This window comes from Bubalus kerabau, chromosome 2 (genome assembly GCF_029407905.1).
Source record: "Bubalus kerabau isolate K-KA32 ecotype Philippines breed swamp buffalo chromosome 2, PCC_UOA_SB_1v2, whole genome shotgun sequence".
In the NCBI taxonomy this organism is placed as follows: domain Eukaryota; kingdom Metazoa; phylum Chordata; class Mammalia; order Artiodactyla; family Bovidae; genus Bubalus; species Bubalus kerabau.
The window spans coordinates 69,512,361-69,525,232 of NC_073625.1; the positions used below are offsets into that span (position 1 = coordinate 69,512,361).

The window sequence follows — 12,872 nt, forward strand, 5'->3', positions numbered from 1 at the left end:
CAGTATAGGTATCAAAGCTCTGTGGTAATGGTGATTGATGCCTGGAATATACTATCAGTATTGTTATTCACTGGCCTTGAAAATTTAAGTTTTCATCCTTTTTCACCTTGCTGTACCGTACTGACAACTTTAATTTATAACTCACTGATTTATTTATTTTTTATTTTGGGGGTCATTCTATATTTATGGTGGTGAAGTATCAGATTATCAATGTATTATACCAGTGTGGAAGTTTAGATGGAAACAAGCAGAAAGTAAACATTTACTACCAATAAATCTACTGTATCAATTTTATTGACAGAAAAAGAATACAGGTAATTTTACTCAGACTTTTTGTTTAATTTTAGTTGTATGTATATGTATTTCTACAATTGACCTTTCTTGTTGAGTATGTGTTTGCACACAAAGTCAATTTTAGATATCTTAGCCAAAGGGTGAATTTAAGGTGACTATTTCAAGTATATGTAAATTATGGCAAAATAGTCACACAATGGCAATATAAGGAGCCAAAAAAGTGGGCAAAAAATAGTAAATAATGGTTAGAAACACTTGCAAATGAATAATTGAGTTAAAAAAATTTTATTTTTAGCTGATAAAATTAATAGAAATGAAATTATTATGCAAATCATTTTTAATATGCATATACATATATGTGTAAATTATAAATACAAAAAAGTGGTGTATAATTTAACATATATAATCATACTCATCTATATATATGTCTTCATCGTAAAAATGAGTACATGTGGTATATACATATATCGAAAGCTTTCATTTTTATTTCTACTACTTTTCTCATTTTTTAGTAATGAACTAAAGAAGTAAAGAGAAATGTTATTTGGTAGTTTGATCTTTCATATTTTGCCTCTTTCTGCCTCAAATTTATGGTTTTCTTTGTGATCAGACCTCTAGGGCTCACATATCATGTCATCCTTTTGGATGTTTTGGTGGCAGCATGCCGCTAGGAAGTGTGCATGTGTAAATCTGTGTGAATGTTTCATCCTTGACGGAGAAAAGCCAGTTAAAATGATCAACTGTGTGGTAGCACCAGTGCCATGAAAAATCAGATCTCCACTAACCACATTTTTTGAGCACCTATTCAGTACCCAACACATTTTTGCTGCTGCTGCTAAGTCACTTCAGTCGTGTCCGACTCTGTGCGACCCCAGAGATGGCAGCCCACCAGGCTCCCCCGTCCCTGGGATCCTCCAGGCAAGAACACTGGAGTGGGTTGCCATTTCCTTCTCCAGTGCATGAAAGTGAAAGTGAAGTCGCTCAGTCGTGTCTGACTCTTAGCGACCCCATGGACTGCAGCCCACCAGGCTCCTCCGTCCATGGGATTTTCCAGGCAAGAGTACTGGAGTGGGGTGCCATTGCCTTCTCTGAACACAATTTTAAATAGTGAAAATACAGCCATTAAAAATTAAGTCTCTACCCTTGAAAGCAAATGTGCAGGACAAAAGATTTGGCAAGCTCAACACAGTTCAGAACCAGAAATTAATGTTTGTGTGCAGTTTAGATGTTATTTAAACCATGTTATGTTATTCACCCACTTAAACTAGCAATTCCTCCATCCATCCTTGGGGGAATAATGGCAGAGAACTAGGTCTGTTATGCTTGAACTTAACTCGATAAACTTAAAATCTGATATATGATAAAAGTGTATTATATCTGTGGGAGAATTATTAAAAAATTATGAAATGATGTTGAAGTAATTAGCTGTATGTATTTTTTGTGGCAAAAACTTATAATGCACTGCTCACGAAAATTAGTTCCAGAGTAAGTATCAAACTCCTCAAAATATAAATTAAAAAACCCTGGAAGCAAATATCATTCCTAATATTAAGGGGAATTTTAGTTTCCTAAGTATAGCCCTGATCAAAGACAGAAACAGCCAGATGGGTTGGACTTCAAAATAGAAAATTTGTATATTTCAAAATGCTTCTGCTGCTAAGTCACGTCAGTCATGTCCAACTCTGTGCGACCCCATAGACGGCAGCCCACCAGGCTCCTTCATCCATGGGATTCACCAGGGAATAATACTGGAGTGGGTTACCATTTCCTGCTCCAGTGCATGAAAGTGAAAAGTGAAAGTGAAGTCACTTAGTCGTGTCTGACTCTCTGAGACCCCATGGACTGTAGCCCACCAGGCTCCTCTGTCCATGGGATTCTCCAGGCAAGAGTAGTGGAGTGGGTTGCCATTGCCTTCTCCAAAGACACTGTGAGTAGCTATAAAAAGCAAATATCAAATCAGTAAAAAGTATTTGTAATTTATTTGACTTATTTGACATATAAATAGTTTCAAGAAATCAATACAAAAGATTAGTAGTGCAATAGAAAACAAGGCAAGGTGTATTGGCAGTAAGCAGCAAGAACCTTGTTTGAAGGAACACTAAATGTATCAGAATCTCTGTTGTTCATAAACAAAATGTAAAAAAAAGTACAAAGACTTATATAGAAATATATGTAATATTTTAACAAAATTGTAGTTTGAATTTATTCATGTTATACATATATGTATCTGTGAAACTATTTGTAGGTTCATATCATGTAGTTTATTTTCTATTCTTTTAAACTTCTATATTTTCAAAGGTATATTAGAACCTCAGAATACACCTTTTGCTGTTGAAAGCTCACATATCATTTTCTTTAAGTTTTATAGAGAATAAGAACTAAAATTCCTTATCAGAAATTGTATTTCAATAATAATTTGTTATTGTGTTTAATAGTTCCTACTCAGGGCTTAACTGATAAAGGAAGATTTCTTTTTAAACAAAGCTTTTTGATGTACCTTTTTATTGGAAAGAGCTTTTATTTCCTTAAGTATTTTGTTGCCTAAGCGTGATGAGTATCCGGCAGTGGGATGTAGTTGAACAGATGCTTATTGTGATGTATGAGATGAACTTGCTTCCCTAAGCACACATAGGCATGAAATGCATCTGGCTTCAGTACATAAAAGTCAATTAGTTTCCAAATGTGTTTCTGCACATTACAGACTTTTAGGGGCAGAAATCCTACTATTCCCTCAAATGGGGGCTCTACTTAATTATGAAATTTAATTTAGACTAGCAATTGGAAAATACTAAATTCTGGGCTGCTGACAGAGCCTGATTTGGTGATATTAACACTGTGTACTAAGGGTGGTAAGTCCTGCAGAGAAAGCAGCTTCTGTGTGGAGGAAATGGTATGTATAAAACTAGAGAATGTTGTAAAGCAAAGTAAAATCAAAGGTGTGAACATGTGGAATACAGAAGAAATAAAATCAAGTTCAGAGGCGAAAAATAAGGAGAGGCTGGGGAAAAGAAACTAATGAAGCTAAACCTGAAAAAGACAGAATGCAAACAGTGATGAGAGGAAAGGCAGTGGCTAAGCTTGGGGAAACAGTCTGGACGGGAAGGAATTTGGCATGTGTGCATACTGTCAGAGGTCTAACCTATGGAAATCAGGCCTCTTGAGACGTAGTAACTGTAGTTCATTTCTATTGTCCAGGGAGCCTTGAATATTCCTTTTCATTTAAAACAGACCATCTACTGTGTGTGATGAGTTAATATCAAGGACATTAATTTTTTTTCTTGTTGTTGTTCAGTCACTAAGTCATGTCTGCCCCTTTGCGACCCCATGGACTGCAGCACAGCAGATTTCTCTGTCCTTCACTATCTCCTGAGTTTCGTCAAACTCATGCCCTTTGAGCCAAAGATGCCATACAACCATCTCATCCTCTGTTGCCCACTTCTCCTCCTGCCTTCAGTCTTTCCCAACATCAGGGTCTTTACCAGTGAGTCAGCTCTTTCCATCAGGTGGCCAAAGTACTGGAGCTTCAGCCTCAGCATGGGTCATTCCAATGAATATTCAGGGTTGATTCCCTTTAGGATTGAGTGGTTTGATCTCCTTGCTGTCCAAGGGACTCTCAAGAGTCTTCTCAAGCACCATAGTTTGAAAGCACTAATTCTTAGGCACTCAGTCTTCTTTATTGTCCAATTCTCACATCATACATGACTACTGGAAGAACCATAGCTTTGACTACACAGACATTTATCAGCTAGGTTTTATTCTGCTGCTGCTAAGTCGCTTCAATCGTGTCCGACTCTGTGCGACCCCACAGACGGCAGCCCACCAGGCTCCCCTGTCCCTGGAATTCTCCAGGCAAGAACTCTGGAGTGGGTTGCCATTTCCTTCTCCAATGCATGAAAGTGAAAAGTGAAAGTGAAGTCGCTCAGTTGTGTCCGACTCTTAGCGACCCCATGGACTACAGCCTACCAGGCTCCTCCATCCATGGATTTTCCAGGCAAGAGTACTGCAATGGGGTGCCATTGCCTTCTCCAATATACCAAATTTAATCAATTATCTACTAGATAAAACATTTAAAAATAGCTTGTGTAGAGATCTTTATAAAATATATATTTTATTGCCAGAATTCATAGTACATTACTCTTAATTTTATATTTCTTTCCCTTATTTCTTAGCATGCTTAGTAGAATAATAGCCTTCCAATATCTAGAACCTGTAAATATATTGGGCTTTCCCAGTGGCTCAGCAGGTAAAGAATCTGCCTGCAATGCTTGTTACATGGCAAGGAGGAGTTAATGGAAATGGAATGAAGATGGAATTCATGGAATTTTTAAAAATTTTTTTTATTTTAAGCTTTTTATTTTGTATTGGAGTATAGCTGATTAACAGTGTTGTGATAGTTTCAGGTGAACAGTGAAGGGATTCAGCCACATGATACAGAGATTTAATGGTCTGACTTTAAAATGGGAGAGATTATCCTGAATTATCTGTGTGAGCTAATGTAAGAACAAGGGGTCCTATGAGATGAAGACTGAGAGAAAGAGATGGAATATCTGAAGCAGAGGTTGGAATGATCAATACATTTCGTATACAGAGGCTGGAGTTGGGATCCAAGAAATGAACTGACCTTTAGAATAACTCCAGAAAAAAGCAACAACAGCCAAAATCACAGTCCTGAGAATGATTTAATTTTAGCCCAGTGAGACCCATTTTGGACTTCAGACCACCAGAACTTTAAGAAAATAAATTTGTGTTGTCATTTTAAGCCACCGAGGTTTTGGTTACAGCAGGAATAAGGAACTAGGAATCACACTTTTCTTATTTTTTATTTATTTCTTTTTTTTTTTTTTGGCTCAAAATGGTGTACTGAATTGAGTTAGACATTCCAAGAAATATCTGGGAATTAATTTTCTTGAGAAAATCCTTTATACCAGAATAATGAGAATGTTAGAGATGAACTATCCTATTTATGAAAGATAATATATGTAAACACTATGTGAGTCCAAAAGGGGGTGTCATCTGAAGACCAATATAAAGTGTTCTCCAATTACATAATGCTTAGATGGTGCATCAAATGTTGTAGTGGAAGAACCATAATCTTTCTGGAACTATATTAATCATTTTAATTTAATAGTGCCATGAGTCAGGACCATTGGACCAGTACTCACAAAGAGGGTTAGGGTTGTGGAAGAGACTTGAGTTATTTGAATTGAAGATCAGGATATAAGGCAATAGCCATTGGTAATCCACTTTCTATTACTAGAAATCACTCATTCTAGTAATAAATTCACCAACCATTTATTTATGGGGCATTACATGGTTGGTGAATTTATTACTAGAATGAGTGGTTTCTGGCAATGGCACCCCACTCCAGTACTCTTGCCTGGAAAATCCCATGGATGGAGGAGCCTGGTGGGCCGCAGTCCATGGGGTCGCTAAGAGTCGGACACGACTGAGCGACTTCACTTTCACTTTTCACTTTCATGCATTGGAGAAGGAAATGGCAACCCACTCCAGTGTTCTTGCCTGGAGAATCCCAGGGACGGGGAAGCCTGGTGGGGCTGCCGTCTATGGGGTCGCACAGAGTCGGACATGACTGAAGTGACTTAGCAGCAGCATGTTAAATAATACAGACATAGTCTAGTGGTGGAGACATGAAAAATATGACAATAGAGATAGAGAAGCTTCTAGTGAGGGGCAACGTTGAAAACTGTTGATACCTGACAGTTCTAGAGAGCAGCAGGATTAAAGGATATGAAAGATTGAACTCACTCAAGATCTCTAACTGGATAATTGATTACTAAATAAATCATATTTTCTTACAACTCAAAGAATGTTCCTTTTGATGAAAACTTTCAAATATAATGTACATTTGGGCTTGATTTAAAAAATATTTTGTAAACTGCTCACAGGAAACTAGAAAACAAATCTGATATATGTTGATCATTAAATCTGTGGAGAGTTCATCCAGAGAATAGAGGATGTGACAGCTAAGAAATAAAATTCTTATAATATCCCTATAATAGGCAAGGCATATGGTTGAAATTATTCATACAACTTTATGACAAAAATTAATTTCCATAAAGTTTTATAATGACTTTTTATTTTCTTGATAATTCTGTCAAGTTCATAAACTGAAATTATTTTTCAGTAATTTCATTCCCTCTGAAAAGTTTTTTGAAAAGTGTTCCTTAAGTTCCGAAGTCTTCTTTGTTAAAATTTTCTCTAAATGTTAAATAAAATTCATTTTCTCTAATAATTATGAAAAGCTCATCTTCTAGGTTTGAGGCATTTAAAAGTTTTCAAGGTGTTTGTAAGAAATGGTGTGTTCCACAGTTTAAGGTAGTCGATTAGTCTAATTAAATCTTGGCAGTAAATTGAATTCAATAACAATTTCAGTGATAAATCTCAGAGTATGACTTGAAAGGTCTCCATGAAACATTGTAAAACAATTTTTAAGTTCATTAATTTGAGTCATTATACTTGGCCCTAATAGTAGAATGCCCTTAAAATGAAGCTGAATTGAACTTGGCAAATATTATACACTAAGTTTTTTCTAATAACAATTCCTGTGCCTCACTAGGAAAATTATTGTTTCCAGAATCCTAGTGCCTTGACCAGAAATGCATTTATTATTCTCTAGCACTTTTATTGAGAAATAGTCCTGATTTCTCATTTATAGTTAAGTTTCAAAAACAAGATTCTATTTGTGAGTGTAAATAAAACTTTAAGGCATTGCAGCAGCTGGAAGATAAGAATGAAAAGAGGATCATCCTCCTTCCTCATTCCATATCAAGACCTTCTAATCAGATTATAACTTTATGAACATCTTGGTTTTGATGTGTTAATTAATTAACTAATTTTAATTTACAAATTATAATTAATTATAAATTATAATAAGTTATAATTTAGTGAATTATAAATAACTTTATTAGTTCACATATTTCCTCCTGCATTAGAAGGGTACCCATTTTTATTTCTCTGTGTTTCTTGAGATTTAAAAAGAAAATAGGAATCTTGTGAAATACTGAAGTTTACACAAAGTTCTATGCTGTTAAATTTATTGTTTAGTAGGATAAATCTATTAAAATCAACATAAATGTAACCTGTGGGGTAAATTCATCTCCTTCGATTTACCACTAAAGAGATTTAATGTTAGGTTAAGTAACTATTACACATCCATCAAGTTGGTGATGCCATCCAGCCATCTCATCTTCTGTCGTCCCCTTCTCCTCCTGCCCCCAATCCCTCCCAGCATCAGAGTCTTTTCCAATGAGTCAACTCTTCGCATGAGGTGGCCAAAGTACTGGAGTTTCAGCTTTAGCATCATTCCTTCCAAAGAACACCCAGGACTGATCTCCTTTAGAATGGACTGGTTGGATCTCCTTGCAGTCCAAGGGACTCTCAAGAGTCTTCTCCTACACCACACTTCAAAAGCATCAATTTCTTCAGCGCTCAGCTTTCTTCACAGTCCAACTCTCCCATCCACATTTTGGGTGAACTCTGGGAGTTGGTGATGGACAGGGAGGCCTGGCATGCTGCAATTCATGGGGTCTCAAAGAGTCGGACAGGACTGAGTGACTGAACTGAACTGAACTGAAGTAACTACTGCAAGGTCATTTACATAATTAATAACTCAGCATACCAGATTTCTTAACTTTAATACTATTGTTCATCAAACTGCCTCTTCCTCAAACAGTTGTGGATAATTACAAGCTAACACTAGCATGAAGAACAAAATATGTGTTTCACGTAGAATACAAAGCAAAACAAAGAATTGTTCTCTTTCCTTTTTCAAATCCACATGAACAAAATGTTTTGTGGAGTTTCTCAAATGCCATGATGGCTACATATAACTTGAGAAATCAAATACTTAAGACTTTTAGACCCTAGAAAGTCTAAATTATGGAAAGCAAGGGGCATACTACATTGATTTTACATATCCTAATTTTTCCACTCATTGTAACTTGCCCTGAAGTAAAATACTATGTATTTGTCTTGTTTGGAGTTTGTCGTTAAGATAGTGGAATGGCCGAAGATCTATAGCAATTCCAACACACACACACACATACGTGCATATAGACATACGTATATGTGTGTGTTATATATGATATATATATCATATGATTATATGTTCATGATATAGAAAATGTGTAAATATATATGCCATATATGTCATAGCTTTTCTGTGTGTTTTTCTTTTTAAGTTAGCTCTTTCTAGGAAAAAACAGCAAGCTATTTAAGTATATACCTATCCAATAGTACAAAAATTATGCCTGCCTGTGTCTCCCTAAATAGATCTCTTATTTTGACAAGTATCTACTTCATCTTCACAAAATTTTATTTGAGTCAGCGAACTCTCATCCAGATGCTATGGCTTGGCCAGGAAATCTAGAATTGAGCTTCACAGAAAGGTGGCTTCCACTACCTTTAAAAGACTCTGCCAGCCCTGGGTTACTTTTTGATGCCACACCAATGGTTCAAGTATGACTCAGCTGAATCTGCCTCCAAAGTTGAACTCTTTATCTTTGCCCTCTACTTAGTCTAACTTCTTTTATAAAAGATATGTGCCAATTTTTCAAAAATCTCAATGCTTGCAGGTTATGGAATTTGAATATAGCTTCAAAAATGATCTACAAATGGGTAAGACTTGTACGCACACTTGAATGTGTATGTGTATGTGCATTTCACTGGACTAGTGCTATTCACTGAATAAGACGAAGTAAATTTTGTAGTACAAGAAGAAAATGAGAAGAACAATGAGTTATCTGGTTTGGGAGATTTTGAAAAAGTTTCTGTGCCACTGGTTTTGCTATACCTTTGTGTTCAATCTAAATTTTACATTGTATGTATTTACTAAGCTACTGAAAACTGAAAAAATGACTGTTAAGTTCTACACTGCCTTTTTAATTTTCTTAAAATTGACACAAGGGAAGACTTTTCTGTAGTCTCCATATGTTGAGACTCAGCCTTTTCTCATCTCCACATACCTTTCAACCAGAAGTTATTCTTGCTCCCTAATATGACTTGCAGATTTCTATTTTATCTACCTCTTGCAAATCACACTTTTCCTTTGAAATGCAAAAGCTTCGGAAATAGAAGTCATGCTCTTTTTGTATCGTTGACATCAGCAGACCTCTTGGTCACTCTTGTCATTTATGTAAGGCGTTAGGTCCTCACTGAAATCTTCTTCAGCCAAATCATCTTGTCATTTTTAGTGACTTCAACATCTGCAAGGAAGGACCATTGAAATCCTCCATTTTCTCTGTTTCTTGATGTCCTTATCTTCATTGCTTTTTTAAATTTCCATTTCAGTTACCCCTCTCATGATCAAATCTGAGATCATTCCTATAACAGTAAATGTACCCCCAAGATCTTGATGGCAGGTAGCCCACCTTCTGGACATCATTCTGCTTCTGACTCATTTGTTCAGTTATCATCATTCCTACAATTCTTTATCTGCACTGACACTCACCCTAGGCCACAGCTTTTACCATTCCCTCCTAATCTGTCACTACTCCTCTGTCTTCAATTGCCACATTTAAAAATACAATATTGTAAAGTAATTAGCCTCCAATTAAATTGATTTATATTAAAAATAATAAAAATAAAAGTAAAAGAAAAAATAATAAAATATTTGGAGGAAGAAGACTGTGGGAAAAAAATTTTAGACATTATAGTTCATCAGTTCAGTTCAGTTCAGTTGCTCAGTCCTATCCGACTCTTTGCGACCCCATGAATCGCAGCATGCCAGGCCTCCCTGTCTATCACCAACTCCCGGAGTTCACTCAGAATCACATCCATCGAGTCAGTGATGCCATCTAGCCATCTCATCCTCTGTCGTCCCCTTCTCCTCCTGCCCCCAATCCCTCCCAGCATCAGAGTCTTTTCCAATGAGTCAACTCTTCGCATGAGGTGGCCAAAGTACTGGAGTTTCAGCTTCAGCATCCTTCCCTCCAAAGAATCCCAGGGCTGATCTCCTTCAGAATGGACTGGTTGAATCTCCTTGCAGTCCAAGGGACTCTTCTCCAACACCACAGTTCAAAAGCATCAATTCTTCAGCGCTCAGCCTTCTTCACAGTCCAACTCTCACATCCATATATGACCACAGGAAAAACCATAGCCTTGACTATATGGACCTTTGTTGGCAAAGTAATGTCTCTGCTTTTCAATATGCTCTTGCAAATATCATGAACTCAACTTCCCCACTATTAATAGGACAGGCTAGTATTTTTTGTTTCTATCCCTCCATGTAACCTTTTTTTTTTCCCCTGGTTTATTTTTATTTTTCCTTTTATTTATTTTATTTTTTAACTTTACAATATTGTATTGGTTTTGCCATATATCAACATGAATCCGCTCCATCCTCATCACTCTGTTCTCTCCATACACAACCTCCCTAAGCACTACACACCACTTCTATACTAAAGAGCTAGTGATTTCTGGTTGTTGAGTCTGGCCCAGACCTTTCCTCTGAGAGGATGTGCCTCTCTTGACAATTGCACATGAATAATTCAAGAGAAACATGTCCTAGGAAATGTCACCACCAACCATTCAAATAATTAAGCCATGAGCTTATGGGTCACATTTGTGTCCTCCTCCTTTATTCCTATGATACTCAATCCAACATTCATTAAAAATATCTTGGTTCCAAATATATCTAGAATTTTTCTACTTTATTTGTTTCCAGTCTAGCCAGATGCAGATATTTTTGTTGTTGTTGTTTAGTAACTAAGTTGTTTCTGACTCTTTGTGACCCCATGGACTGTAGCCCATCAGGCACCTCTGTCCATGGAATTTCCCAGGCAAGACTACTGGAGGATTGCCATTTCCTTCTCCAGGGGATCTTCCTGACCAGGCATCAAGCGTGTGTCTCCTGCATTGCAGGCAGATTCTTTACTGCTGAGCCACTGAAGAAACCCAGATCTTTTCTTACCTACTCCATTATCCTAGCCTCACCATTAGTCTACTTAATTTCACATTAACTCCCTGTACTACTTAGAAACCAGAGTGATCTCTTAAAATGTCTATCGGTTCATACCTCTCCCTACATTTTCAGTGTATTTGTACTAAAGCCTACATTCTCTGCGATTAAAAATAAAGCCTTTCTAATCTCACATCATATCTTTTAGTTATATCTCATCAATCTTTCTTTGGGCTTCACTCCAATCAAAAAAGATTCATATACTCCATTCCTTCTACATATCAAGATCCTCCTCATATCAGGGTATTTAGATATTCTGTTTTATTTTCTTCCTGAAAGACTTTCCCACTGTATGCAAAGCTAGCTCTTATTTTCGTGTCTAAGCTTAAATATTGTTACCTGAAAGAAGTGTTTAAAATAAACTATCTGATGTTCCCCCAACACCCTTGTGGGCTTTTCAGTTCTTCGATTTTTCATGTGACTATATCTGGCAACGGAGAAGGCAATGGCACCCCACTGCAGTACTCTTGCTTGGAAAATCCCATGGATGGAGGAGCCTGGTAGGCTGCAATCCATGGGGTCGCTAAGAGTCCGACACGACGGAGCAACTTCACTTTCACTTTTCACTTTCATGCATTGGAGAAGGAAATGGCAGCCCACTCCAGTGTTCTTGCCTGGAGAATCCCAGGGAAGGGGGAGCCTGGTGGGCTGCCGTCTATGGGGTCGCACAGAGTCGGACACGACTGAAGTGACTTAGCATTAGCATATCTGGCAATGATTTTTCTTTTTGCTTAATTTGATTTCTGCCCCTGACTTCCTCTCTAGAATTCAAGCCTTAAAAGCCCAGAGACCCTGGCTTTCTTGTTTACTATTGTAGCTCAGTAACTTGTATAATATCTGATACATATTTGTTGACTGGATTAGCTAGATCCAGGAATTTTAGAGATATTTTTATTTGTCACATATCATGGAGACTGAATCTTAAAGAGATTAATTAATTTGTCAAAAATATTAAAGGGGGTCAGGAACCCAGTGTCTTTTCGTTGTCTGCACTCTTTATTCTAAAGCATGGTGACCTAGAGTAACATTTTCAGCTCCCAAGTTTTATCCTATTGGAAAACAAAGTAAATATAAATGTATCCATGGACTGTATCTGTATATATATAATTTATATAAATTGTACTACTTATTGGGCTTATAGAAGACTTTGCCACTATTAAATGCTAGGTATAGTTTGGACAGAGATAACTTCTACCTTTGAGAATTTACTAAGGTCAAAAAGACCCCTTTTAAAAAATGACTCCATGGCATTTAGACCAAGGACAATGTCAAAGTGAGGCTTCAATATATGTCTTACTCTAAGTTATTACTGAATGTAAGTCATGTGCTGGCTTCTAATGAAAATTTCCCATTGAAAAAAATCAATGTTAATAACTGGAACTCGAGATCTGTAATGGGCTCTGCTGTTTTTCTGGCTTAGATTGTGTTCCAATAATATGCTGAGAACTGATGACCTATGAGCCATGGTCACTTCCTGATCCCATTTGATTCTTTGGGCTTTAGTTTTAAAAGGGTGACCAGAGAGGTTGCTTTCTAATAGAGAAGTTGAGCAAAAAAGAATCAGCCTGTAGGCTCATTGGCTCATCTCAGTGCTCATTGA

The 12,872-nt window shown here is 36.9% G+C and overlaps 1 long non-coding RNA gene across 18 annotated transcripts in view; it reads left to right on the forward strand.

The window, feature by feature from the left end:
• LOC129643388 (uncharacterized) overlaps positions 1-12,872 on the forward strand; it is a 323,134-nt gene that overhangs the window by 90,451 nt on the left and 219,811 nt on the right. The window lies entirely within an intron of this gene.